The sequence below is a fragment of the Polypterus senegalus genome, chromosome 18 (assembly GCF_016835505.1).
Source record: "Polypterus senegalus isolate Bchr_013 chromosome 18, ASM1683550v1, whole genome shotgun sequence".
Classification (NCBI taxonomy): domain Eukaryota; kingdom Metazoa; phylum Chordata; class Cladistia; order Polypteriformes; family Polypteridae; genus Polypterus; species Polypterus senegalus.
This window is the reverse complement of record NC_053171.1, coordinates 98,060,876-98,088,726: the sequence shown is the minus strand read 5'-3', so window position 1 is coordinate 98,088,726 and position 27,851 is coordinate 98,060,876.

Here is a 27,851-nt window from a genome sequence, read left to right as displayed (position 1 = left end):
TGCCGTTAACAGCTGTAACAGATAGCCCAGCCACAGACAGACGACACCAATGTCCAAAACACACGTGTTTATTTACATGATGTACAATTCGGTTCCACCAACTCACAGACGACTATTCAGTCCTTTTCCTCTCTTCGGCCGCCTCTACTCCTCTCTCGCAAGCTCCGTCTTCCTCCTCCCGGCTCCGGCTTCCCGAATGGAGTGAGGCGGCCCCTTTTATAACACCCTGGATGTGCTCCAGGTGCTCTGAGATGGTCTTCCAGCAGCACTTCCTGGTGTAGCGGAAGTGCTATCCTCCAGGGCTCGGGAACCATCCAGGCGGCCCCTGGGTTTGGCCATGGAACCCCACAGGGTTGAGCTTTCCAGCTCCATATCTGTGGTCCTTGATGGAAATCAGGGGGGCTGCCCTCTTGCGCCCAGGTGAGATGTTGCCCATGTCCCGGTCCTTCCCTGCCCCAGGCGTCCTGGGAGGGCAAGGTCCCTGGTCGTCTGCCACACAGCCTTGTCATGTTCTTCCTCTATAACCCAGAGAAAATGCCCAGTGAGGGCAACTGACTCATCTCCTTACAATCCCAGGGCTTTAAAAGGACGGCCACCTGACTGGATGTGTCTTTTAAATGAGGAGATACCTTATAACAATTCATGTCACCAGCAGAAGCCTGACGATGGAGGCTACTTTTCTACATGGTGTCAGGGATGCCAGGGGCCATGACCCGGCCGGGATGCCATGAGGGACCGGATGTGGGTCTGTGCCCACCCTGGATCACGTGGGAGTCGCCTTCCTGGTTGCTTTGGGGGCCACGGGTACAGGGCATGGAAGCTCCACCCTGTAGGGGCCCGTGCTCACTGCCAGGAGGTGCCCCAATGCCTTGAGGACCTGTTACCCCAGCACTTCCGCCACACCAGGAAGTGCTGGGGGGAAGAATTAGGGCGGCGCCCGGAGAGCTGCCGGGAGGACAGCCGGCACTTCCGCCATGCTGGGGCGTGGCTAGAGGAGGAATGCCGGGAACACCTGGGGCTCATCCAGGGACTCTATAAAAGGGGCCGTCTCCCATCATTCGAGGCTGGAGTCGGGAGGCGGAAGGACAAAGCTCAGGAGAGCTGTGGAGGCGGCCCGAAGAGAAAGGCATTGTGGCCAGGACTGTGATTGGGGTAATTGTGCACGTGACTGGGGTCTGAGTGACCAATGGACTGGGGTCTTTGTGACCAACTATTGTATATAGTGTAAATAAACGTGCGGTGGTGTTTTAACAGCATATCCGCCTGTCTGTGTCCGGGCCGGGTTCACAATGGCAACTATGATGGGTTTGAAAAAACCTATAAAGATCTTTTTTTGTTTGGGGTATCTCAATACCTTGAGCATCTTCATCTTTCCATCATTTATAGTGACAGAACAGTGAGATATGGACATGAGGAGATTAAGGTTGCTGTGGTTCACAGGTTGGTCCGGGAGGTGTAAGTGGAGAATTATTAGTTTGTTGTGCTGCAATTAATTGCTTTGTAAACCCTTTTGTTGAATCTGTTGAAAGTAATGTATGTAAGATACAATATGCAGGGGTGTCAAACTCCAGTCCTGGAGGGCCGCAGTGGCTGCAGGTTAATATTCTAACCATCTTCTTCATTATTGACCAGTTTTCACTGCTATTTAACTCCTTTTCCCTTTATTTTAATAGCCCCGTTATTAAGGATTCAGTCCTCTGAATTGATTTGTTTCAGCCAAATAGAAATGAGATGTGAAACGAGCCAACAGATGAGCAGCTAAACTGGGATTTCAAACTGTTGCTGCTCTCATTCTGCCACAGAAGACATTTTCAAAACTGTTGATTTTCTGTTCGTCAAAATTTTTTGGTGAACTGAGAGATCAACCTTACCGAGACCTTCACCTTTCTTTATTTTCAGATATTGTGTGATGGGCACGGGTGAGCTGATCATGTGTCCGCTCGTTTTGTGTCTCATTATTGTTTGGCTGCTAATTAAAAAAGGAGACAACTAAGGGGCCTGAATCAAGTTAAATAAAACTAAAGCAAAAGAAGTCAATTAGCAGCAAAAACTGGTCACTAACGAAGAAGATGGTTAGAATGAAAACCTGCAGCCACTGGAGTTCGACACCTGTGATATATAGGGTGGTCCAGATCTAATTATGCAATTTTCATTACACTATAACTTATTAAGTTTACTACATAGAAAATCACCCGAAAAATCCCAGACCATCAAGAAGTGTGCAAACTGACGACATGAAGAACAGTCGATATGCCGAACTGGAATCTTCCCCGCATAAATCAAAATCATTCAGACGATCTGGATCTGCGTAATTAGATCTGGACTACCCTGTATATCAAGTTTTTGAATGCCGGTCCACATTCAGTTCACCACCAACCATCGGGGTCCGCTATAGCCAGGTTTACCGTGTAGGTCTGTAGGAGGCTAGTAATAGATTCGACGCAAATAATAACATTTTTACATAAGACCAAGACATGCACAAAACATGGAAAACAATTCAAAAAAGTCACATGACTACTTTCAATTAACACACCAATTGCAACAGTTGGTACATAAATGATTTTCACTCAGTGTGAAGTGTGAAACTGTCATTTCAATTTCATTACGGCAGCATAGTTTGGTGAGTAACCAGTCAGTGCAATTCTCATTGCATTCCTGAGGTTCTGGTCGGTAATTACACTTCGATGTTTCGTCTTGATAGTGTTCATAGTGGAGAACGTACACTCACAAGAATATGTTGAACCAAATATAGTGAGCACGGAAATCACCAGTTTCTTTGCAGCAGGATACTGAGAATCTGGAACAAACCTTGACCAAAAAATTGTTATGCTGACTTCGTTCAATTTTGCTTTCAAAACATGAGAAGCTTGCAAATCAGCTGCTTTCATTTGCAACAGTGACAGGTTTGAGTTCGGAAAAATTGAGGCAACCACAGATGTCCATTCACCGTCAGACTGGACAATAAAAGGATCAGCAACAAATAAAAACACAGGCTTCAGTTTTCTAAAATCCTTAAAACGTTCATCAAACTCGACCTTCAAAGGATGTAGAAATGTGGAAATCAACTGAAAACATGCCTGTTGATCAGCTGTCATGCAGCTCTTCAGGTTTGGGAAATGCAGCAGTGCTTGCCACCTTCCAAGTCATTGATGAAAATGCTCAGTTTTGTTTCAAAGACACAACATTTTTCTTGCAATTCGACAACGGTTTTGTCTGCACCCTAAAGTGACAAATTCAGTGTATTTATTTGTCCCATACTATCAACAAGAAATGCCAGCAGTGCGTCCTTGTCACTGTCTTGAATAAATGTTAAAAATTCTGCAGCTTTCTTTGTATTCAAGGACTGCAGGAAGTCAGCCACATCTTCACAGAGATTCCAGAACCTTTCCAACACACAGCCCTTGCTTAACCATCTGACGTCATTGTGAAGCAGCAAATCTCCAAATTCTGCAGACATCTCTTCAAGAAAAGAACGAAACAGACGATGCTGCAGAGACGAATTACATCATAAAAAATTCACTAATTTCACAAGAGTAGACATCACTTCCGCCAGTTCGTCACAAAGTTTTGAACAGAGGGCCGACTGATGAATGATGCAGTGATAAGCAACAAGATTGGGCTGAAGTGGCTTCATACAAGTGACAAGTCCTCTATCTTTACCAGTCATTGCTGGTCCCCTGTCTGTTGTAAGGGAAACCATATTTGTTACATCCAATCCAGCTGCATGCATAAACTGCGATAATGCTGAAAACACGTCCTCACTGCGGGTCTGTTTTGCTAGCGGTAGTAATGTCAGAAACGCTTCAACAAAATTATGGCCATCAAAAAATCTTGTGAACACACAGTTGAGACATGTCGGTTTTATCAGTGGATTCATCGCACTCGAGAGCAAACAATTCGGCCTGTTTAAGATCTGATATTAACTGACCACCGACATTGTCAGGAAGGTCATTTGACCGACGACTAGCAGTACTGTCTGTTAATGGTATCTGTTGAATCAGTTCAACACACTTTTTTTTGCTAAACAAAACCGAAGAAACAGACATCATGCATTCTTTAACAACCTCTGCATCAGTAAATGCTTTCTTATGTCTACCAAGAACCCAAACAATGCGTAGCAAAGCTTCTGTAACATTTGATTGTGTGGTGGTCGCTTTTGTCATCAGCGATCTTATGCGAACGGAGCTCTGACTTTGGTGGATAATTCGCACTGTAGTACTCGGCATGTTTCGTCTACAGAGTAAATAATAAAACAACAATAATTTTGGTGCTTTATATTCGGACTTACTTACGCAGAAGACAGTCGCGGTCCGCCAAAAACGCCTTGGCGGTCTGGATAGTGGACCGCGGTCCGCCGTTTGAGTATCCCCTACTGTATATAATATGGGAATAGTACCAAGAGGTTTTATTTTCAGTGATCGAATAAAGAATACGTTTTCCAGTGCTGTCTCTAACTCATCATAGAGCAAGTTGATGGTCAAGTCATTTTGAGTATTGAAAAGGAGTGGTGTCCTGTCCTCGACTGGTTCATGTCTTTCACCAGTTAAAATTGTTCAACCCTGAACTGGATTAACTGGGTTGAGTTCAGTAAAAGTTGATTAATGAAATTAATGGCGGCACAGTGATGTAAATGTTATCAATGCTGACAGCAGTTTCAGCAGCATCTGGGTTTCAAAGTCATGCTGTCCAGTTCACTAGGTTGGCCCTGTCAGTGAACGTGTGTCTGGACGTTAAGATCTTTTAGTGTTTTGAAAATATGAGAAGAGTAAGCAATTGTATGCGCAATACTTAAAACGCCTCATTGAAATTATGAGGGGGCAGATCTCTAAACAAACATGCTGCTTAAGATGCTGCAGATGTTCTACCAGACGGTTGTGGCGAGTGCCCTCTTCTACGCGGTGGTGTGCTGGGGTGGCAGCATGAAGATGAAAGACGCCTCACGCCTGGACAAACTTGTTAAGAAGGCAGGCTCCATTGTAGGATTAAAGTTGGACAGTTTAACATCTGTGGCAGAGCAACGGGCGCTGAGCAAACTTCTGTCAATCATGAAGAATCCACTGCATCCACTGAACAGTGTCATCTCCAGGCAGAGGAGTAGCTGCAGTGACAGACTTTTGTCACCGTCCTGCTCCACTGACAGACTGAGGAGATCGTTCCTCCCCCACACTATGCGACTCTTTAATTCCACCCAGGGGAGTAAATGCGAACATTAATTTTATTTTAATTCTTTTCATTTTTATTACTATTTAATTTAATATTGTTTCTTTGTATCAGTATACTGCTGCTGGATTATGTGAATTTCCCCTTGGGATTAATAAAGTATCTATCTATCTATCTATCTATCTTAAGGTTTCTCCTTAATACAAAACAGAGAGCTGACTAAATGTACTAGTCTTTAGTTTTATGGCACCATACTACAATTCACTGTCAAAGTGCTCAAAGCTGTGTAGCAAACCGCATACATTTGCAGTATCATCATATCCTGTTTGGCGGGTTCCACACTTGTGAAGATGGAGCAAAACAATGTCGCCTTCTGAAGCCTTTCAGTCACCAGCTTAAACTCACAGATTGTTTAATCTTTTGTGAGAGTTTCTGAAAAAAAAAGTGTCAGTTAAAAAATAAGCAATCTATAAACCACTACAGAAAAGAAATTGGTGGAATGGATTATAAACTAGACTTTTTATTAAAGATAGCTATGTATTAAATCTTACAAAAAAAAACATTAAATACATTATTAGCAATGTAAATGAACACAATTCAGAACATTAAACATAATAGAAGGGAAAGCAGGGTTTCACACATAAAATGCACAGTAAATCAATAAGGAAGTCACTGTTGCATAAACGCCTTATATTGTAGCAGGTCATGTAGTGGCTAGATGCTTAATACATGATTTATTCAAACCTGACATGTGTGAGACCTTCTCATTCAAATAAATTGTCTGCTTAACAACCAGTCATCACACATCTCCTTTTTATATACCGTACACCAGGGAAATCTGCGGGAAGATAGCAGTCTCCTAGCAACCTCTTGTCTCGGGTCTGATTTGAACTGGTAAACCGGCTCATTCAGTCGTTATGGATAGAAAATACACAGTGCTGTGAGAAAGTTGGTACACCCCTTGAAAGCTTTTCGATTTTCTCACATATCAACCTATATGAATTGTATTCTTATTTTTTCATTTTCATAGATATACCAATTTTATTGTAAGATTAGTTTCTTTTTTTATAATTTGACAGAAACAGCACAAATATAGTTGCCTGCTATGACAAAAGAAGTTTAGCCCATCTTTAACACTTCATTTTGGATCCCTTGCCAGAAATAACCTCTTGTAACTGCATCAGTTGCTTCCATTGAATGGTGTTCTGTCTTTACAACATTCCAGCCTAATAAAATGAGAATCGTGTGTAGGTAAGCTTTAATAGTCCATTCTTTATTGTTATGCAAGTTCCAGTGTGCAGAATACTGCACTTCGATGTGTATAGACACATAATACAGTGCTTTATATGCTTTATAGCACAGTGTGCATTCTTGACCAAAAGAAGTTCCATTTACACAATATACTGTATAATAACTCCTCCAATGTGGGACTGAGGCTATATGTATATATATATATATATATATATATATATATATATGTACAATGGGGATGCTGAGTTTCATAAAAGACAGGCAGAAGAGCACTGGACAAAAAGAACTTTTATATTGGCAGTTTCAGGAACAGCACTCAACCTTTATTCAGCAATGGGGTCTTAATTCAAATTCACAGCAAAGCGGACAACTTCCTAGTTACAGAAGCTCCTATTCTTGAGATTAAAATAATTCAGAGATTATTACTCGACTGCACAGCAGAGGCAGGGACTGGGTCAGAGGCAGTCTGCACAGGACAAGACAGAAGAGGACAACAGGGGAGTGAACGGCCATTTAAAGAGTCTTAATAACACGCGATCAGGGCGTTATGTGGTAAAGCAGGAACGCGGTCTAACAGAGTGTTTTCCCTGTAGCTAAGATGGCTGAAGCTGCACAATAGTCACCATGTGAAGGACCAACTGGCATCCCTGCCGGGCTGGATCCTGTTCCCTTTGCCTGACCAGGAGGCCATGGGAAAGGAAGGTCACTGCGGGAGAGGTGATATTCCCCTTTTGTGCCAGGACATGGACACAGAAAGCAGCTACACCGCAGTTGGCATCTAAGCAACCATAGTGGGATACTCTGGGTGGGCTTGGGAACTTGAAAGGTCAGAACAATGGGTGACTGTCTGCTATGGGCAGAGCATCCCCCCTATACACTGGGTGGCAGAATCCTGTCTGGTGAGCCCCAGCATGGATGCATGCATGTGGTCCCAGGGGCCTTCCCTGGTGGGCTCTATGGGAGCCGATAGGGGAAGCTGTTGTATACTGATGGAACAAGAACCACTGGGGTCCTGGCTGGCCTGGAAGTGCTTTCCGGAGGCAGCAGATTAAGCTCCGGAAGTACTTCCAGGCCCAGGGTTAACAGAGAGCCATCCGTTTGCTCCAGTGAGTCGGGAGCAGAGAAGGGCAACACTCGCCTAGAAAGGATGAAGGAATAAATAGTAGAGAAAGACAATTGAAAGGTATTTTGTTAAATAAGCATTGATTGGGACTTTTCTGTGCATCAGTGATGGTGTTTGAGGCTCAGTGGCACCCCATACACATATACAATATACTGTATATACAGAGTAAATATAACAAACATAAAAATCATATCTTTTAGGAGATATGATCAGGGTAGTGTCAAGCAGATGTTGGGTAAATGGGAACACCAACTAAATCCTGACTCTCGGGTTCTGCTGTGGCAGACTCTTGACAATCAGATTCCAATACAGCCATATCATCAGGTGAAGCTGACTGTGCAAGTCCTTCAATTCAACAGCAATTGATCTGTCTCTCTACACCAAACATCTATCACTTTGGATGTCCTCAGTGCAGGTGGTCCTGTCTGTAAGGCAATAACACCTTGCTGCCATGACTGGCTATTGTTGCGATAGTCCATCTCTGGCCCAAAGAAGATGCTTAAGGTTTGTGACATGTGGCTCTGACTCCAGTAAACCTGCGTCCTTTGTATAAATCAAGCTTCATCCATTCAAGGAAAAACAGGCTGATGTTTCTCTTGTAGTCGTATGGGTGCCATTCTGGTAAGCCAGTAAAAACGTGTAAAGTTTATGTTGTAACAGTATCATCTCAGATGACGTAGCTTTGATAGACCGTTTAAAGGACTGAATGATCCACTCAGCCTCACCATTTCTTACAGGGTAGTGGTGTGCCATGAGGATGTGCTTTATGCCATTTTTCCTGAGAAAGGTTTGAACTCCTCAGATAAGAACTGTCTGCCATTATCACTTTCTTACAGTTTGTTCTGGTAGTCCTGCACAGTTAATATGTATGCACTTCCATGATGTTGTGGGCCATTCCATCCGATGCAGTGTTGGAGATGTTGGTGCTCTTTGAGTCTGCTGGCACCCATTACACGTCTTGGAGAGGTCTTGTAAGTGGTGATCAATGCCAGGCCTCTAGACTTTATAGCATAGTGCAAATTCTGGACGAAAAGTAGTTCCGATAATGCACTATATAGCTTTGGCCCATATAAATCTTATTTAAGTCTGCAGTGTTTAATTTCATTTATAAAGCATCTTAATTCAGCTCAGATTGATGGGGCCAGAGTTAAGTTCAGTGGTGATGGGCACAAAGCATGAAACATGCTCTGCTGATATACCAGTCCATTGTAGGAGTTTTTCAAGCAAACACACCTACATATACCTAATTACCTAATTAAAAATTAGGTTAATTACTTAATTATATTAAAATTACCTAATTACCGCTAATTTTCAGCAACCAACTGTAAATTCCTGTTGTGGAGGAAACATTTTTGGTGTTTTTAATATGTGTCCAAGACTTGTTTTGTAATAGTAATTATCATTTATTATTATTCATATTTTTCATTCTTCTCCACAAATTTATTTTTGAGTTAAAAGCCCTTCGTTTCTATGGTGCATGTATCAAACAGTGATGTTACAGGTGCCATCTTAAGAGGCAGCATTTGCCTCTTGTCTGTGCTTTAAATAACTACAATGGAAGGATCGCCTCAAAAACAAATCAAAAAATAAATTGCCTCAGCACTTTTCAAACTCTGCATTTCTTTGTTTAAGAGTCATCCTAATGTAGATTTGCTTAAGGGTTTGAATCAGTGCCTTGCTGCAAGATGCATTTTTATCTTTGGTTTCTATTATTTGATAGATGGCCTCTCAGATGTTCTCTGAAGTACTTCCAAGCCATATTTCCACCAGCATGCTTGACCGTTAATATTAAATTCTTCTGTTCGTAATCAGTTTTTGGTTTGTGCCAGACATTAAATCTGACACCACAGCAAAATAATCTTAGCTTTGACTCATCTAACCCCAGTATATTCTTCTTGAAGTTTTGTTCATCACCAGTTTACAACAGTTTGGAACTAACCCCTTACAATCCAAGAAATTGCATCACAACATGGGCAAAAGCTGCCAGTACCCACGCAGGTGGCACAGTGGCAGCACTGTTGCTTTACAGTAAGGAGACCGAGTTCGCTTTCTGGATCCTCCCAGTGTGGAGAGTACTTTGATTAGTGACAAAAGTGCTATATAAATGTAAAGAATTATTATTATTATTGTGTTGTTTAGGATTAATGAAAACTCTTTCGTTAGTTTACTGCATTGATGAATTTTTAATTGAACTGATTTTTTTCATTTTTTATAGCAATGTGTGATTGGTTGTTGTATGGTAACCCTTCTGTTGTATGTGTACATCTAAATACATTTAATTTTATTATATAAAAAACGTAAGATTTATTTCATGAAAGTACATATTGTATATATTGAGATTTACTTTTACAATAATGGTGACTATTAATATAACATGTGTGAACTATGGCCGGCCATTCATCCTGGCCAATACACCCACGCCGCTAGATGGAGTCCTTCCGGCAGCATGGAGGTGCCCCGAATTCCAGCAGGGCATCATGGATATTGGAGTTTTCCTTCACAGCCCTGCTGGATACCTTGGGGGCCGCAAGGGGACGCTGCAGGGAGGCTCAGAAACTTGTATTTGCCCTATACCCTGGAAGTACGTCCTGGTCACAGGGACAGAGGAAATGATGTACTTCCGGGATGAAAAAGAAGAGTTTTTATCTGACCCGGAAGTATTACCAATCACATGGACTGACAGGAGCGAAACACTTCCGGGTCAAGGACTATAAAGGACTCTGGGAAATCCCAGACAAATGAGCTGAGCTGGGTGGCAGGGTGGCAACGCGTCTGGGAGAGTGGAGGGTTATTGATTATTGTGTTTATTTATATGAGTATTGTGGAGAGGAGGGTGCTTTGTGCACATTATAATTATAAAATAAATAATTATTGGACTGCCGTGGGTTGGCACCCTGCCCGGGATTGGTTCCTGCCTTGTGCCCTGTGTTGGCTGGGATTGGCTCCAGCAGACCCCCGTGACCCTGTGTTCGGATTCAGCGGGTTGGAAAATGGATGGATGGATAATTATTGGACTTTTATCTGGTGTCTGACGTATTGTCTGAGGGTTCAAGGGAGCGATAGCGGCCCCTATCTGTCACACATGCTAATTTGACAGCCTTGCTTTACAACTCTGAAAAAACAAAGGAAACATTTCCTATACTTCTCCACACATTCATTTGTGCTAATGCATGTTTCTTTTCAAAATTAAAATATGGGTCAAGCCAGCAATGACCATTTTCACACTGACACCGAAAGACAGAAGGGGTTTGGCACAGAGAGCAGCAGCAGCCAGCTCACGTTCAGCATGCAAACAGTGTACTACTGGAATGGAGGATCAGCTGTGCTCCTCAAAACATAATTAATCCTAATTAAGATCTTTATTCACTGTTACATAAATACTGGATACTGTGGACACATTTTAGCATGGTCTGGAAAGCAGAAAAAATGGAAACTGCTGGAAAATTGTTTAAAAGTGAAGGGAGGAAGCTACATGTTTGACTCTTATTTTATTTGTATAATGGAGAATGAGAGTGGGGACATATTGACTTATCATTGCCACAGTGGCATGCCTTAGCATATATCGCTGCCTCCTGCAAGGTGGATGGTGGACCCTTCATTTTGACATATTTAAAATATTTTGTTTTAAATAATAAATTCTACAGCTTGTGTGGGTGTTAAAACTCATTACAACTTTGGAACGCCTTTTTTTAAAACAAGATTCATTCCCCAACCAAGAGAAAAAGAAAAAAAAGGGAACACATCAGAATAAAAACATCAAGCAACATTTTATTTATAATAGAACAATTAATGGGGCGACACGGTGGTAACGCTGCTACCTCACCTGGGTTTCCTTCCCGGGTCCTCCCTGCGTGGAGTTTGCATGTTCTCCCCGTGTCTGCGTGGGTTTCCTCCCACAGTCCAAAGACATGCAGGTTTGGTGCATTGGCCATCCTAGTGTGTGTGCTTGGTGGGTGTGGGTGTGTGTGTGTGTGCCCTGCAGTGGGCTGGCGCCCTGCCTGGGATTTGTTCCTGCCTTGCGCCCTGTGCTGACTGGGATTGGCTCCAGCAGACCCCCATGACCCTGTGTTAGGATATAGCAGGTCGGATAACGGATGGATGGATGGATAGAACAATTAATAATAGTATAAGAGAGTTGATCACTGGCCCGCATGCTTGCTGTAAACTCGATTAATGAATTCTTGCCATATTTTTGTTGGGACATATTCTCTGAAAAAGTAGTTGATTTGTTTTAAATTTGAGATAATACAGAAAATCACTTACCCACTGCAAAATCAGTGCTAGCAGTGTGATATAGGCTTTCACTAATAATATCTGGGGACATACCAAATATCATTAATAGGTTTGGAGTGATTGTGACATTCAAGTTTGTAAAAATATTTGTGCAAAATGATGTTATTTTAGTACATTCTCAAAAATATGGCCTAGTGATGCTGAAGCTTGATGAAACACTCACACTCCTGACCTTACCTTGGGTATATTTTAGATCATTTTAAATGTGACGTATGCGAATAAAAGCACGCTTGTTTTGTTATACTTGTACCTTTTGTGAAAGTGCTTATTTGATATTTGGACTTCAGTCTTCACATATTAAACACTTCATGTCTACATTTTGTCAATTAGTATAACATGAAAAACGTTTGTTTTAGCGATGTGTTTACATAGATTGTTGTAGACATGGAGCACACATGAAGTGCATGTATTCCAAAATGAAGAGATATTATTTACCCTCAATAATTCTAGGCTCCTCACTCCCATATAAACCACTTGAGCACTGAGGATCTTCTTGGCGACTTCAGCTGCAGTGGTGCGGGATGGGATGGCAGTCTGCTTGCTGCTTGTGCTGATCGACACATTTACAACACAAAAGACGCTGATGGAGAGGTGCGAAAGGATTTGAAGTGGGCTGGGATTACAAGTTTTTTCATAGGCTTTGGTTAATTTAGTGTTAAAAGAAATAAAAGCTCTTATCCCATAGGACAAACATTCAGTTTTGCTAACAAGAATTATTCAGAAAGTTAACCTTCAGAATAGCATGGCAAGTAGCACCAGTGCTGAAAAAAATGTAAAAGAATGATTAAACATGACCACTGCAAAAAGAGACTAAAAAATAGTCTAACTTGGACCTCAATATCCCATGAGTGACATAATTATGAAGCTTATTCCTGTGACAATTGCTTAAGCAGCTGTGTACAATTTAGACATGTTCTTTGAGTAATCAGTCATCATTGTGCAGAAGAAACACCTTTCTGGGTTTTCTAAAATGCAGACTTGTCATGAGACCATTCTTTAGACTAACAGAAAATTATTCAGGAAGTGACACAAAGTAAATTGATGGTGGGCCGTTATCTTGGAAAACAAGGAGCATGTGGGTGGTGGTACACCCAGAGACCGTTGGAGTCAAAATAATTTTAGAAATAAGCATAAGACTCCACATTAGTCTCTGTTTCTTACTTATTTGTCATATGAAACCGATCTAAAACTCTGCTTTCCTATTGAGAAAAACAAACCCTGGAACAACACATCTTAAATAATCCTGAAACAACAGAATATCTTTAAGTTTAATCATCATGGGACATCCTGATTGCTTGAGACTTAAGTGCATATAGCTCATATCACAGCACTAATAAGCTTTAAAGCGATGGGAAGTATTTCATAAATTACTTCTACACGGTAAAGGAGCAGGAAGTCAGTCTGTAATGAGAACTCACACTCCAAACTGCTAAGGCGATGTTAACATATAAGTAGCAAAGATAAAGCAATCGGCAATTACCATATTGTACAATCACTAAAACATTATTATTAAAAGCTAAAAGGTACTAGGCAGCAGCTCTCTTGACCATAAAATAGAAAATGGATGAAAGGAAGGGTTTGAAGTTGAGTTGATATTTTCCTGTAATTTAGTTGTTCGCCTACAACTCCTTGTTTGCAACCATTTTTTACAAGTCACAGGAATGAAATCCAGTCTCATATTTTATTTAAATACATAGTTATAACCCAGAGTCACCATCCACACCACACATCTGCTACATTTCTTATATCCATCGATACAGTCATCCTTAGCTCACTGAATGTTTTAATGTTACACGGCTTCTCAGATACTTGTCCAAGAACTTTATTTACTGTATTTCTTGTAATATGTGTCAAGTAATTTACATAGACAACACAAAGAGATGGCTTACAGATAGTTTCAGGGAACATGGCAAGAGATGACAGAATCAAAGAGCTGTCGAAGCCCACTTTGACACATTTCACTTTGCTTGATCATTGCTGCACTGTGTTCTGTAACAAGGGCTCAAAACCACACATGAAAGAAAATCAGCTGAAAGTCGTTCTTAACTTGGGCTTACACCTCCATGTTGAATGACTGACTAATCAACAGAAGAACTTAGCTTTTATTTTCTCAGATGCCAGCCCTTCACCCTGTGTGTGTTTCATCTTTTCTGCCTTTCTATCCCCCTTCTCCTCTTTTTCCACAATTTCTTAAATCTACACTATTGCTTTTATGCATATATCACTCCAGGCAGACATTGCATTTCAGTGTATTTTTTTCTTTCAATGCGGCTTTATTGTTCACTTATTTTTCAACTTTCAGTATTTCATTCCAAATTGTAGAATAAGAATGCAGTATTCAGTAGCATGTAACACTAAACGGAAATATGTAGTATGCAAGGCTAAGGTATGTATAGTAAAAATACATTTTAAATGCTTTGTGGCGGATGCTCCGACATCCCAGACAGTATGGACTCTGCTCCCTTACCTGGCCAGGAGGCATGGATAATGCAAGGCCAGCGATATCTCCTTTCCATTCCAAGATGTTACAGTGGCTACATCAAGACTGGCATACTAACAACCACTGAGCAGCATCCAAGACGGAACCTGGAAAGTCAGCGTAGTGGTCAACTGCCTGCTATGTGCAAAGCATCCCCCTGAACACCTGATGGCAGCATCCCGTCTGGCGAGCCACAGTACGGACTTCTTCAAGGCAGCTTGGGAGTTGTGGTCCCATGGGCCTGCCCTCTCGGGTTCTGTCAGGGCTCATGGATGCTGATATTACAAGGACTGTGGTGGTCTTGTCCGGCTCGGAAGAGCTTCCCAGGTGCAATGGATTAAGCACCATAACTACTCCCAGGACCAGAATTAAAAGAGAGCCCTCCACTCGACTCAAAAAGAGTTGGAGTTGGGTGTGGAAGAGAGAGTGGAGCTGGAGAAAAAGAAAGGAAGAAAAAGAAGTGAAAGTGTTGTGCTGTATCATGAACAGAAGAGGCATGCATGAAGGCATTGTTTAAATTAAAAGCACTTTAGTTGAACTGCGACTGTTTAGGTGCAATTGTGTCTGTATGAAAGTCTTTGAGTGTTTGGAGGTCTAAGGAGCAATGTCCTCGTGCATCGCCAGCTGATAAACTTTTCCGAGAACCCCACAAAACTACCTTGAAGGAATACAGCATATTCCCTAAGAAATGGTTCTTTGAGCTCTATCTATTTTTGATTACCTCCATGCGATGCAAAGCAAAATAACCAATAGATAAAAAGAAACTGTACTGCTGTAAGTTTACTTTAATGCTGGTTTACGTTTTCATATACAAACAGCTGAAAAAAACATCCAACATCCATCCATCATCTAACCCACTATATCCTAACTGCAGGGTCACGGAGGTCTGCCGGAGCCAATCCCAGCCAACACAGGGAGCAAGGCAGGAAACAAACCCCGGGCAGGGCGCCAGCCCACCGCAGACTGCATACTTGTAAATATTGTAAATAGTGGTGGCTGAATAAACGTGTGTTTTTCACACTGTGTTGTCATGTCTGCCTGTGGCCGGGCTATCTTTTACAAACATCAAGACGTCCATACAAAAATTTCAAGTTAGTTGTGTTTCATAAACCCCATGTCAGGTATTTAGTTCACAAGATCCAAAACACGTGTATTTTTGCTGAAATATTCTTAAATATTGCTGGAAATTTCCTTGTGAATGCCGGGTGTAGGATTTGAAAACAGAAATTTTAACTTGTCCATCCAGGGACAGCCAATTTAAATATAGGAACTGAGTGAATTTTAAGTTGGTTAATTAATTATCAGTTTTGCCTTCAGTGATACTGGTAATTGATCAAATAATTTGTCATGGGTTAGGATTTACCTTACCATTGCCTGTTGTTGGAGGGAGTCCCCGGGGTTTGGGAAAATTGATAGCTGAGACACACTCGTTTTAATGAACAGAATAGTACAATTTACAAATAAACACGAGGATTGCAGAAATATGATAACTACATATAGGTATTGACATATAACACTGGAGGCCGGCAAACTGTACAGACAAGAATGTAACATATGGGCTGGCTGTTTACTGATATTTAGAGTTTCACTTGATCTTGGCACAGATAAATAGTTTTAGGATACCAAGTCTTTATGAATGATATTCGATGTTGTGTGGAGTCATTGCCTTTGTTGTTGATCTGGCTTCAAGTGGAAGATTCTTCATGCGTTGGCGTGCACTCTTTCTCTTTGCTGCATAATCCTTGCCAGTGGGTTCAGGGCACAGTGGTGCCCCCTACAGGCCACAACATAGCAGTTGTTGTAATTGTGTGCATTAGTAAGACATTAAAGTGCTTGGTGGCATTCATGACACCTTTAATCAGATGGTTAAAAAACAACCCTTAAATGGTGGCCAAAACTCTGTCACTGGAATACTGCTTGCTGAACCAGTAGAGATATTAGTATGCTGGGTGGATTCTAAACATACAGTCCTAAAAATAATACTTCTAAAATAGCTCCTTTCTGGGTTGTGTGGTTCCTTAGAGAGTCATTGCATAAGAAAGGACCATTTCATTCATTGCATATGAATGTAGTTCTTTGATCTTTGAAAAGGTTTCTAATATGTGGAGCAAACAGAAATAAGGAAAGATGAAGAACACCTGAACTTAGCCTGTGTTACTGTACGCCGTGAGAGTCCTTTTAAAATCAGGAACCCATTGGCATTTTACAAATCTGTTATCACATATTCATGCTTATGTATGAAACCCCTTACAGGTTTAAATAAATAAAGAGTCCTTCTGGAGCTTTCATGTGGATGAACAAAAATGATTCCCCTATGGCACTGCTCTGAAGGACCACTTTGGCACCTTCATTTTTAAGAGTATATATCCTAGGCACAATGTTTCTGGCAGGCATCCTCTCAGTTAATGAGTGTATTTCAGGTGTCACAACTCTGTGCTCTACTTTCTTCCCTGTATTATTGTGTTTGTAATGCCTCCAGTCTGGGCATCCGCTGTAATACAACACTAATTGTTAAAAGAGAACAATGTCTGCCTCCGCAGGATTAGGTCACAGTAGAGCAGGAAATCTGAGGCAGCTAACAGTTTCCACTGATGCAGCATAAACATTTAGACCAGGGGTCCCCAACTCTGATCCTGGAGGACCGCAGTGGCTGCAGGTTTTCATTTGAACCCTTTTCTTAATTAGTGACCTGTATGTTTTTGCTGCTAATTAACTTCTTTTGCATTCATTTTAATTGATTTGCCCTTGGAGACTCAGACCCCTGAATTGTTTCTTTATCCTTAATTAGCAGCCAAACAATAATGAGGTACAAGATGAACCAAAACATAAGCAGCAAACTGTGACCATCACACAATATCTAAAAATAAAAAGGGTGGCGGTCTCAGGAATGTTGGTCTGCTCAGATCCCGAAACATTTGACTACTGCTCTTAGAAAAGAGAAAATCAGCAATTTCAGAAATGTCTGCTATTGCACAATGAGGGCAGCAGCAAGCCATGGAATTAAAGAACGGGTTTAATTAACAACAAGAATCGGCTCCTAATTAAGCAACTGGTTGGAGTCAAATAGGTTGGAGTTTGAGGCCCTGACTTAGTTGGTCGTCTCTTGGCTCATTCACTTCACGTTTCATTTCTGTTTGGGTGCCATTTAAGGAAAGAAATTAAGCAATTCAGAGGAACAAATCTTTAAAAAGAAGTCAATTAAAATTTTCATTAAAGTTCATTAGCAGCTAAAACAGGTCACTAATTAAGAAAAGGGCTAGAATGAAAACCTGCAGCCACTGGGGCCCACCAGGACTGGAGTTTGGGACCCCTGATTTAGACAAAAGTACTATTTTTATATGCCCAATAAGACCGCTATTTATGAAATTTACATTCTTTTGGGGCGGCACGGTGGTGCAATGGTAGCGCTGCTGCCTCACAGTTAGGAGACCAGGGTTCGCTTCCCAAATTTACATGTTCTCCCCGTGTCTGCGTGGGCTTCCTCCGGGTGCTCTGGCTTCCTCCCACAGTCCAAAGACATGCAGGTTAGGTGGACTGGCGATCCTAAATTGTGCTTGGTGTGTGTGTGTACACCCTGCAACGGACTGGCGCCCTGCCCGGGGTTTGTTTCCTGCCTTGCTCCCTGTGTTGGCTAGGATTGTGACCCTGTAGTTAGGATATAGTGGGTTGGATAATGGATGGCTAATTTCTTTTGTAGGTTACCCTTTAAATTTGTTTTTGGTTTGTTACTATGGCAGCATCCAGATTTTTTTTTTAATATTAACATCTTACTAATGCAGACTAGGGTGTGCTAACCAATAAGTCAGCAAAGGTGATGGCAAAACATCATAAAGCAGGAAGGTAAACTTCAGAATTTGACATTGCTAAGTTTTTTGTTTTAATTCATAGTACTGCAGGGGGCACAAAGCTAATGACAGAAAACTGGGAAGCAGTAACAAATTAATATGGGAGATTAAGGAAATGCCTTAATTCTTTCTTAGTCATTCTATGCCTGGCAATTTATGGAAATACAAAGTCACTGTACTAGAAAGTTAGGCAGGGACGAGTAAGGTGGAGCAGAGGTTCAGGTATTAAGTATAATAGTCACAGTGCTGGAGAGTGGTAAGAAAGCAGCAATGCCCCAAGCTCCACAGTTTTTCACTTAACTTAGCAAAATAAATGTATTATTTTTCCTCTTTCCACTATGTAAGTGTTTTCTTGGCATAACCAGAATGGATAAGGTGGCAATCTTTTTGTAAGATGCTGAGTGAGTGGGAGATGTGCCTCATGACAAGCAATAAAAAGCAAGCAACTCCATGGAACATACAGAATCTGGAGCTTAGACTGTGGGCCCCAAGTCTTTGAGTGTTTGGAGGTCTAAGGAGCAATGTCCTCGTGCATCGCCAGCTGATAAACTTTTCCGAGAACCCCACAAAACTACCTTGAAGGAATACAGCATATTCCCTAAGAAATGGTTCTTTGAGCTCTATCTATTTTTGATTACCTCCATGCGATGCAAAGCAAAATAACCAATAGATAAAAAGAAACTGTACTGCTGTAAGTTTACTTTAATGCTGGTTTACGTTTTCATATACAAACAGCTGAAAAAAACATCCAACATCCATCCATCCATCATCCAACCCACTATATCCTAACTACAGGGTCACGGAGGTCTGCCGGAGCCAATCTCAGCCAACACAGGGAGCAAGGCAGGAAACAAACCCCGGGCAGGGCGCCAGCCCACCTCAGACTGCATACTTGTAAATATTGTAAATAGTGGTGGCTGAATAAACGTGTGTTTTTCACACTGTGTTGTCATGTCTGCCTGTGGCCGGGCTATCTTTTACAAACATCAAGACGTCCATACAAAAATTTCAAGTTAGTTGTGTTTCATAAACCCCATGTCAGGTATTTAGTTCACAAGATCCAAAACACGTGTATTTTTGCTGAAATATTCTTAAATATTGCTGGAAATTTCCTTGTGAATGCCGGGTGTAGGATTTGAAAACAGAAATTTTAACTTGTCCATCCAGGGACAGCCAATTTAAATATAGGAACTGAGTGAATTTTAAGTTGGTTAATTAATTATCAGTTTTGCCTTCAGTGATACCGGTAATTGCTCAAATAATTTGTCATGGGTTAGGATTTACCTTACCATTGCCTGTTGTTGGAGGGAGTCCCCGGGGTTTGGGAAAATTGATAGCTGAGACACACTCGTTTTAATGAACAGAATAGTACAATTTACAAATAAACACGAGGATTGCAGAAATATGATAACTACATATAGGTATTGACATATAACACTGGAGGCCGGCAAACTGTACAGACAAGAATGTAACATATGGGCTGGCTGTTTACTGATATTTAGAGTTTCACTTGATCTTGGCACAGATAAATAGTTTTAGGATACCAAGTCTTTATGAATGATATTCGATGTTGTGTGGAGTCATTGCCTTTGTTGTTGATCTGGCTTCAAGTGGAAGATTCTTCATGCGTTGGCGTGCACTCTTTCTCTTTGCTGCATAATCCTTGCCAGTGCTGTGCTGCAGCTTCCACAGCTTGCCTTCTGCTGCATTTTTGCCACTTCACAGGTAAAGGCATTACTCCTTCTGGCTCGAGAGTTTAGATGCTGAAGTTCCTTTCTTGAACTAATGGCTTCTCAGCCTCACATAGCTTTGACTTGACAGACTGGGTCTCAGCTTCTGGTCCACAAAGAAAAGAGCTTGTCAGCTTCAACCCTCCAAGGAAGAGCAGCTTACAGCTTTTAGATTCAGAGAGCAGGTTTCAGAGGTTTTCAGTCATTTTGTAGAGTTCCCACAGAGATAATCTCAGAATCTCTTAACTTGTCATTCCACCTCTTCTGTAGGGTGCAGCAAGTTTATAAAAGAACCTTCACCTGATAGGATTAAAATTTCTTCCACTTACAAAATCAGTGTCTTCTATTAGATGAGTTCTTCTGTCCATCCTAGTTGTCATATCTTCAACTACCTGTATACGTCTCTGTTCTTGCTTGAGTTCATTTTGCACCTTCTAGCTCAAAAGGTCTGCAGAGGGGCCTCTTGAAAGATGTCAATGCAACTCTGATTTCCACCTTTGTTATCAGATGAAGTCCAGGCAGATCCTTGTACAAGCTGCTGTTCAGTCACTTACTTGGGATACAAATGGGGGAAGGCACAGCTGGATGCCTGCAGGCCTGCTGTGCCACCAAAGCCTAACAGAATGGCCAATGCTCACTTTGTCCTACACTGGCAAGCAAGCTTTTGATTGGAAGACCTGCCTCTCCCCAGGTGGACTATTCCTTTAATGATAATGGAAAGAGTAACCAAACTAGCACAAGTAGCTGGAGCTACAAATGGAGATACTATGGTGCATGACTACTGGCATTTAGGTTTGTTCCCCCAGTATTAGACATATTTCTAAAATCTTATTAGTTATGTCCAAATGGGACAAACAGGTATTTATTATTGATTTTATATTGCCCAATTAACATTTATTTATGTGAGACCAGTCCTTTGCATAATAGTGTTCTTCATGCCAAGCAGCATTCTAACACTACTGTGAAAAATCAGCTGTAAAGTCTCAGAGGAATCTACTGATACTAACGTCTTTTTTTACCTATATTTTAATTTTCAGGAAACACAGAGCTATTACATTTAGGTTTTTAAATTCAAACTTTGGCTAAATAACATGTTAGTGCAGTTAAAATTCATTTCTTCAAGAATAGCAGTAATCATTGTGAACATGCATTCACCATAACAAACTATCCATATTTTTAAGAAAATATTTTTATTAATTAAAGTCGTTGGCATAGCACCATTAGCAAATGCACAGTGTAACAAAAATGATTAGGAACAATGTTTCTCAGCAGATTTTACAAAACAACTGTAATTGAATAATATATTTAGTTAATAGGTTTTCAGATTTCTGCCCTTTGGCACTTCACTTTGAAGACCAGTTGCTAAAGCAGCGTTTCTAATGTTATTCCTGATGAGTACTCATATATGTTACATACTGGCACTCCTGTCCTTTTTCATTGATATTTATTCATTTTCTGACCACTTTCTTAATATTGAAGCAACAATTGGTGCAAGGTGGGAACCCACCATGGATGAGGCAATTGTAGTTCCCCTCCTGAGCACACATCTAGAACATGTTACACTGAGCATTGTTTTATACATGTATTTTGTGTTTTTTATTATGCAGATTCCTTTTTAGGGATTTGTTAATGATTTCAGAATATTTTGATAAAGTTTAACTTTGCTCTCATTTCATTTTTTGTTTGTTTATGCGATGCACTAGAATGTGTCACTTGACATTGATTATCTCATCAGTGGCATCACGGATAGTGACAGTACAAACATGCCGGCGGTTGCTTTACGTATTATCGCTTGGTTGATTCGTGAATTGGATTTGTAATCATTGATTTCTATTCCAAGTAGACCCTTTTTAACTTCTTTTGATTCTAGGTTTGTTCTTGTGTTTTGTTTGCCTGTTATATTGGCCCTCTCAGCTTTGAGTTTCCTTTCCCTGACAATGATTTCTAGCACACAGTTGTAATCTCCTGGTTCATTTTTTCTTCTCTCAGCATCAACCTCGGAAATTTTGTGTTCCAAAACATAACTGGCCACACTGGGCCAGTCTGCAGTCTCCAATCAATGGTAACTGTTTTTTACACTTTCGTAAATACAATGCAATACAATACAATTTATCTTTTGATAGCCCAAAATCACACAAGGAGTGCCACAATGGGCTTTAACAAACCCTGCCTCTTGACAGCCCCCCAGACTTGACTCTCTAAGAAGACAAGGAACAACTCCCAAAAAAAACCCCAGTAGGGAAAAAATGGAAGAAACCTTGGGAAAGGCAGTTCAAAGAGAGACCCCTTTCCAGGTAGGTTGGGCGTGCAGTGGGTGTCAAAAAGAAAAAGGGGGTCAATACAATACAATACACAAAACAGAACAGAACAAATCCTCAATACAGTATAAAATTAAAAATTTTTAGAAGTACGTAGCAGAATTTAACAATGGATGACATCACATAATATGATTTGGATTTGTTTAGAGTCCTGGAGACCTTATCCATCAAGCTGTCTCCCCCATTTGGCCATTCCACAGCTGAAACAGTGCTGGGCCAGCTAATCCGATGAAAGGACCTCTCTTTCCCATGATTCTTGCGATCCTCCATCAGGGATGACTTTACCTTAGACAGGCAAAACAACTTGTCAGGTGGGCCGTGGCACCAAGTGCCATATTTGAGTACTGAGAAGAGAAACAGAATAGGTGAGGGTTAGTAACAAATTATAATTATCATGTTACTTATGTTTTAGTGCTAATGACTGACAACAGAGATGCAGTCTGTACAGTTAATCAGCAGCTCTAGTCAGGATGTACTAAACTGAAGTTGTGAGTCTTCAGCGGGGATTTGAAAGCTGAGACCAAAGGGGCATCTCTTATAGTAGCAGGCAGACCAGTCCACAGTTTAGGGGGGTCCTGTAACTAAAAGCTTGACCTCCCACTGTTATTTTATTAATCCTTGGAATCATAAGCAGACCGGCATCTTGAGATCTTAATGTGCGCTCAGGTTTGTAACAAGTAAGTAAATAAATAAGTAATTAATATTCAGGGGCCAGTCATATTCAGTACATTAATTAAAACAACCTACTAAAAACGGAAAATTTAAAATAGAGAGTGCATTTAAAATCACTTTGTTTAGTAAGAAAACTTGTTAAATCATTGCGTTTACTCATTTTCTACATTTTGTTTATGTTGGCCTCCTCCATTTGCCAGCGAGTATGTATAATGCCTCAACATTTTGATTTCGATCAACTAGGAGAGCATCTTGGCTGGACCCATGAACTGATAAACATGTGGAAGGAGTTTTTAAATGCCATCAAAGTACCCAGCAATGCTGAGAATGGCACATATGGCTTCAATTTCAAGGATACTTCTATACCTTTGTAGTAGTCCTCAGGTATGGATTGACATATTGGGTGGTTCAAATTACACTGACAGGCTTCTATGTGCACTCACATTTGATCCTTGCTGCATCTCATTTTCTTATTACTGGAAGTGCTCTAGAAGTCAGATCATAAAAGTTTTTTGGGGTATATTGGATGATCTGTGGTTGAATAATTACATCTGGGATTTGGTGTGGCAGCACATGGACCACAGACATCTTGGTGCACAGTTTCCTGTTCATTAATAATTAGACTGGGAAGTATGACAGTCCAATCAGTGAGAAATTTCTGTATTCCAGCAGGGCTACATAAGGATGTCATCTATCACTGTCTGTCTTGCACAACGGCTAGATACTTTATCATTTACATGGAATTCCCTGCTATGCCATCAGATTATAAACTGGTGAATTTAAAAGTTGTTAATTGTATTATCAGTAAAAAAAAAAATCAAGAGAAAAATCACTTCATCATTAGATAATTAACTTTTATCCACCTTATATAATCAATGTACTTTCTGTTTTTGGCAGTCTCTTATTAGCATCATCATATCCTTTGCTGCTTTCATTTGGACAAGGCAATATAATTGTACTCCACAAAACTGATGGCCAGTGCAGGCACCGTAGCGCCACAAGTGTATTTTAGAATACCTAAAGCTGTAATTATTCTGTATCTGTTTACAATTTACTCAGTGTCTGAATTTCTAACGTGCCATTGTATTGTCAGGTATAATATTATTAAATACAGCTTGACAAGCTAAAGAGGTATTTTTCAACCCTGGACCCTGCAACACACTGTCTCTACTTGTTTTTCATTGCATCTCACTCTTTAACACTCATTAATTGTAGGTGAAGCTGAAATATGTCATTTTGGTGATTGCAAGCCCCTGTGAACTGCGCTGTTGAGTGACAACATAACCTGCCTTGGTCAGTGTTTCCAAAAGCACAAAGACTAAATGTACTAAAAGGCATGTGCAGAAATAGAAGCAGATGGTTAACCGTAAATAGAGTTTTTTTGCACAAACGTATATCTCTGAAATGGTCTTTTGGCATCCTAGTTCCATGACCATATCATTAAGTAACATGGCGGTCGCATGTAGAATTACTCTGTGGTTTTATTAGTGTAAACCCTGGGTACCTTTTAAATTGTCTTTACTTGAAATCAGTCTGCAAGAACACAAATTTAGAAAAGAGAGGGGAAGGATTTCAAGCTTGTGTATATAATGGTGCAGCTGAAAATTCAACTGGTATTTGGAATTAATCATTTTAAGATGTTTGGAGCTAACAAAGTTTTTGCTTTTCTTCTGAGTAATGAATTCTGAAATTCTGGAATGTTGGAGTCAATTTAAATCGATTAGTCTGTATTGAGATGGGAAGCAATACTTCTATCTCTGCCATAACTGTTACACTCAAACAAAGTTAACAATTTCAGATGGATAAGGAAGCTCGTTTTGAGGTTAGTGTGTAAAACTGCTTAATGAAGAGATTCAGATGGAACAGAATGGTGCCTTCCCTCAGCAAGTTCCTATGTACTTCTACCAACAAAAAGAGACCTAGTTCACAGTCAATAGAATAGCTTGCAAGTGTTACAGTATAAAGTCTTTGGTAAAGGATTTCGACAAAGTATACATCTGTTCTGGCAGATTCAACAGTTAGGAGTCCTTTGTGAGCATTTATTTTGCTCTGAAAAGTTTTCAATAAGTTTGTTAAAAATGATTGTGGCAATTGTTTTTCATCATTAGAATTGTTTGTCACCATGACAATCGTACCCAGACGTCCCCAGGAATGCGCAACATGATGTGTCATCAATGTAACTATTTATAAGAACCCACACTTGCACTCCAAAATTATCCAAGATTAGGATACCATGAACAATTGCAAGCAAGCCTTCATTTTCTTTTTTGAATCTATGGCTTTGAACTCTGCTCCTGCTTTGAACCTTGATCGTGATTAAAATTGTGGGCTTTGATGGCCACTTGTTGTCTTTTCACCTGGTTCCTAAGACTGGAACCCCAACTCCTGAAAAACTGGTGGGCCCACTGCTAGAATGGAACAAGAATGGAAGGTCAACAACAACAACATTTATTTCTATAGCACATTTTCATACAAACAGTAGCTCAAAGTGCTTTACATATTAAAGAATAGAAAAATGAAAGACACAATTATAAAACAAAATAAATCAACATTAATTAACATCGAATAAGAGTAAGGTTCAATGGCCAGGGGGGACAGAACAAAAAAAACTCCAGACAGCTGGAGAAAAAATAAAATCTGTAGGGATTCCAGACCATGAGACCGCCCAGTCCCCTCTGGGCATTCTACCTAATATAAATGAAACAGTCCTCTTTGGATTTAGGATTTAGGTCATACCTTGAGAGGTCCTAGAGCTGCAAAGTTGAATAACCCTACACTCTACACTAACAGAGCCTCACGGATTGAGACTAGAAGGTCTCCTGTTGACAATAAGGCCAACAACAAAACCTTAATGCACCCCCTGGTGAGGACTTTAGAAGCAAATGTGGAGTGCCTCTTGGTGTAGACTCACGTAGTAAAACTGGCATCTGTGGAGTGCCCTCAGCAAGCCCCAGATATCAAGCACTCCCTGATGAGGACTCAGACACCATCTCTTTGAATACTTCCTGGTAAGGACTCAAGACTCCACTTTAGAGTACCTTCTGGTAAGGATTCAGACCCCTACTATGTAACGGTTCCTGGCAAGGACTCACCCACATGCTGTGAATCACCACTTTGCTGTTGGAACACTCTTCTCCAAGCTGGGATGACTTAGCAAGATAAATCAAATTTTCAACATCAACACCACATCCCTAGGACAACATGAAACCAAAAACATCTCCAAGATGTGGACAACATGATTGAAGCAAGACAGCTCCAAGATGAGACAACAAGACAAAAGAAACAAATCCTGGCTGGGATGACTTGCCTGTTAAGGACTCTAACATGAAACCCTTGAGTTAATCCCTAGTACATCAATCATTGTCTTTATTTTTTCAGGCTTTTGTACTACTCTTTAAAATTAGATTGATTACCTACAAACTAGATTGATAATACTGTTTAGAAGAGTAACAATCATAAATGTTTGATTTTCTTTCAGGCTGTGGCATTTTGTTGTTACTGCAAAATATGTGTGAATCATGTCATCGTAAGGAAGAAACTTAATTTCAGGTAAGTAAGAGAAAAGTTTTGATGAAAGGTCAATATACTGACTAATTATAACGTGTTGCATGTTGATTAACACATCCAAGCAAGAGCTTCAGTGTATTCTGAACACGGTTCAATAATGACCCTATCTATACTTTATTATAAAGTGCCACTGTTTGTGTGTGTGTCTGGTACCTCTGAGCAATCTGATTGGTCAGTTTGGCTTTGATTTGATTGTCTGTGGTTCCTCAGTGGTTGGAAAGATGACACAATAATTGAAAGGGAGAATTTCAATGACAACAAAGTGAATAACTTACTGAGTGACTTTTTTGCTTAGTACTAAAAAGGCACAACCAGAGTCTCCTTCAAAGATGGGAAGTTTTCCATGAATACCAATGATCTTTTCAAATCAGGTAATAAGGGCCCATCTACCATTGGTGGTTGTCAGAAAGTGAACAGGAGGCGAAAACAGATCCTCGAAATGACAGAATCTGAGGAGCAGACTTTATGGGAACATGATGGAGCGAGGAAGTGCTGGTCTGGAAAGGTTGAGACACACAAGGATACAGAGAAGAGGTGCAGGAAGAACACTGTAGGTACTTATAAGGGGAAAGAGATTGAGGAAAGTGATGATACTAAGGACATAATGCTATTTTTAAATTTATTCTATTACCTTAAGATAAGTGTGGCTAGTAAATCTATAAACCTGTAACTTTAAATGTCATGCATGCCAAAAGAAAGTCTTAAATAGTGCAGCAATGCATGTGCCAAAGGATTAATTCATGTCAAAGATAACAACTAAAACCGGCAGCACATTACATGGCTTCTAGTCAGAGAGGATGTCAAATTTGATGACTGCATCTGATCTGCTTGGCTGAGAATGTCAGATTACACAACAACAATTCACAGGACATGACAAATTAAAGATGTCCGTCTCCACATTTATCAAGCACCAAGACTGCTTTTTCACAGTAAATTGCTGGGTCAGATTCATGAAATGATGAATTAATATATTAAAAAGGAATATGGCCCAGAAGATCCATAAATTACTACTATAATTATATGTTATTATGTTTTAAGATTTAAAGTAAATCGCAGTGCATCTGAAAGAAATCACTGCAAGTCAAACAACTGGATTGTTCCAGTCGCTGCACTGTAGCAGACCTCTCAGTGCATCTCCTGCTTTTTTTCTTAAATAATGTAAAATCGTTTCTTTTGTTTTCTTTTTATAGTTTGTAAGTATTTATTTTTACAAAATCCATTATAACATTTGAGAAAGCTTTTTACTTTTGATTGTTATCACCTTTGGCATCCAACAGGACACTTACACTCTACCTGAGCAGGAAATCCCCGGTGTGTGGCCAGCGCTATTCATTTACAGCCAGGATGCGCTGCTATCACTGAAACCAGAAACCAGTTACACTCTGTGTACTAATAATATACTGGACGAATTAA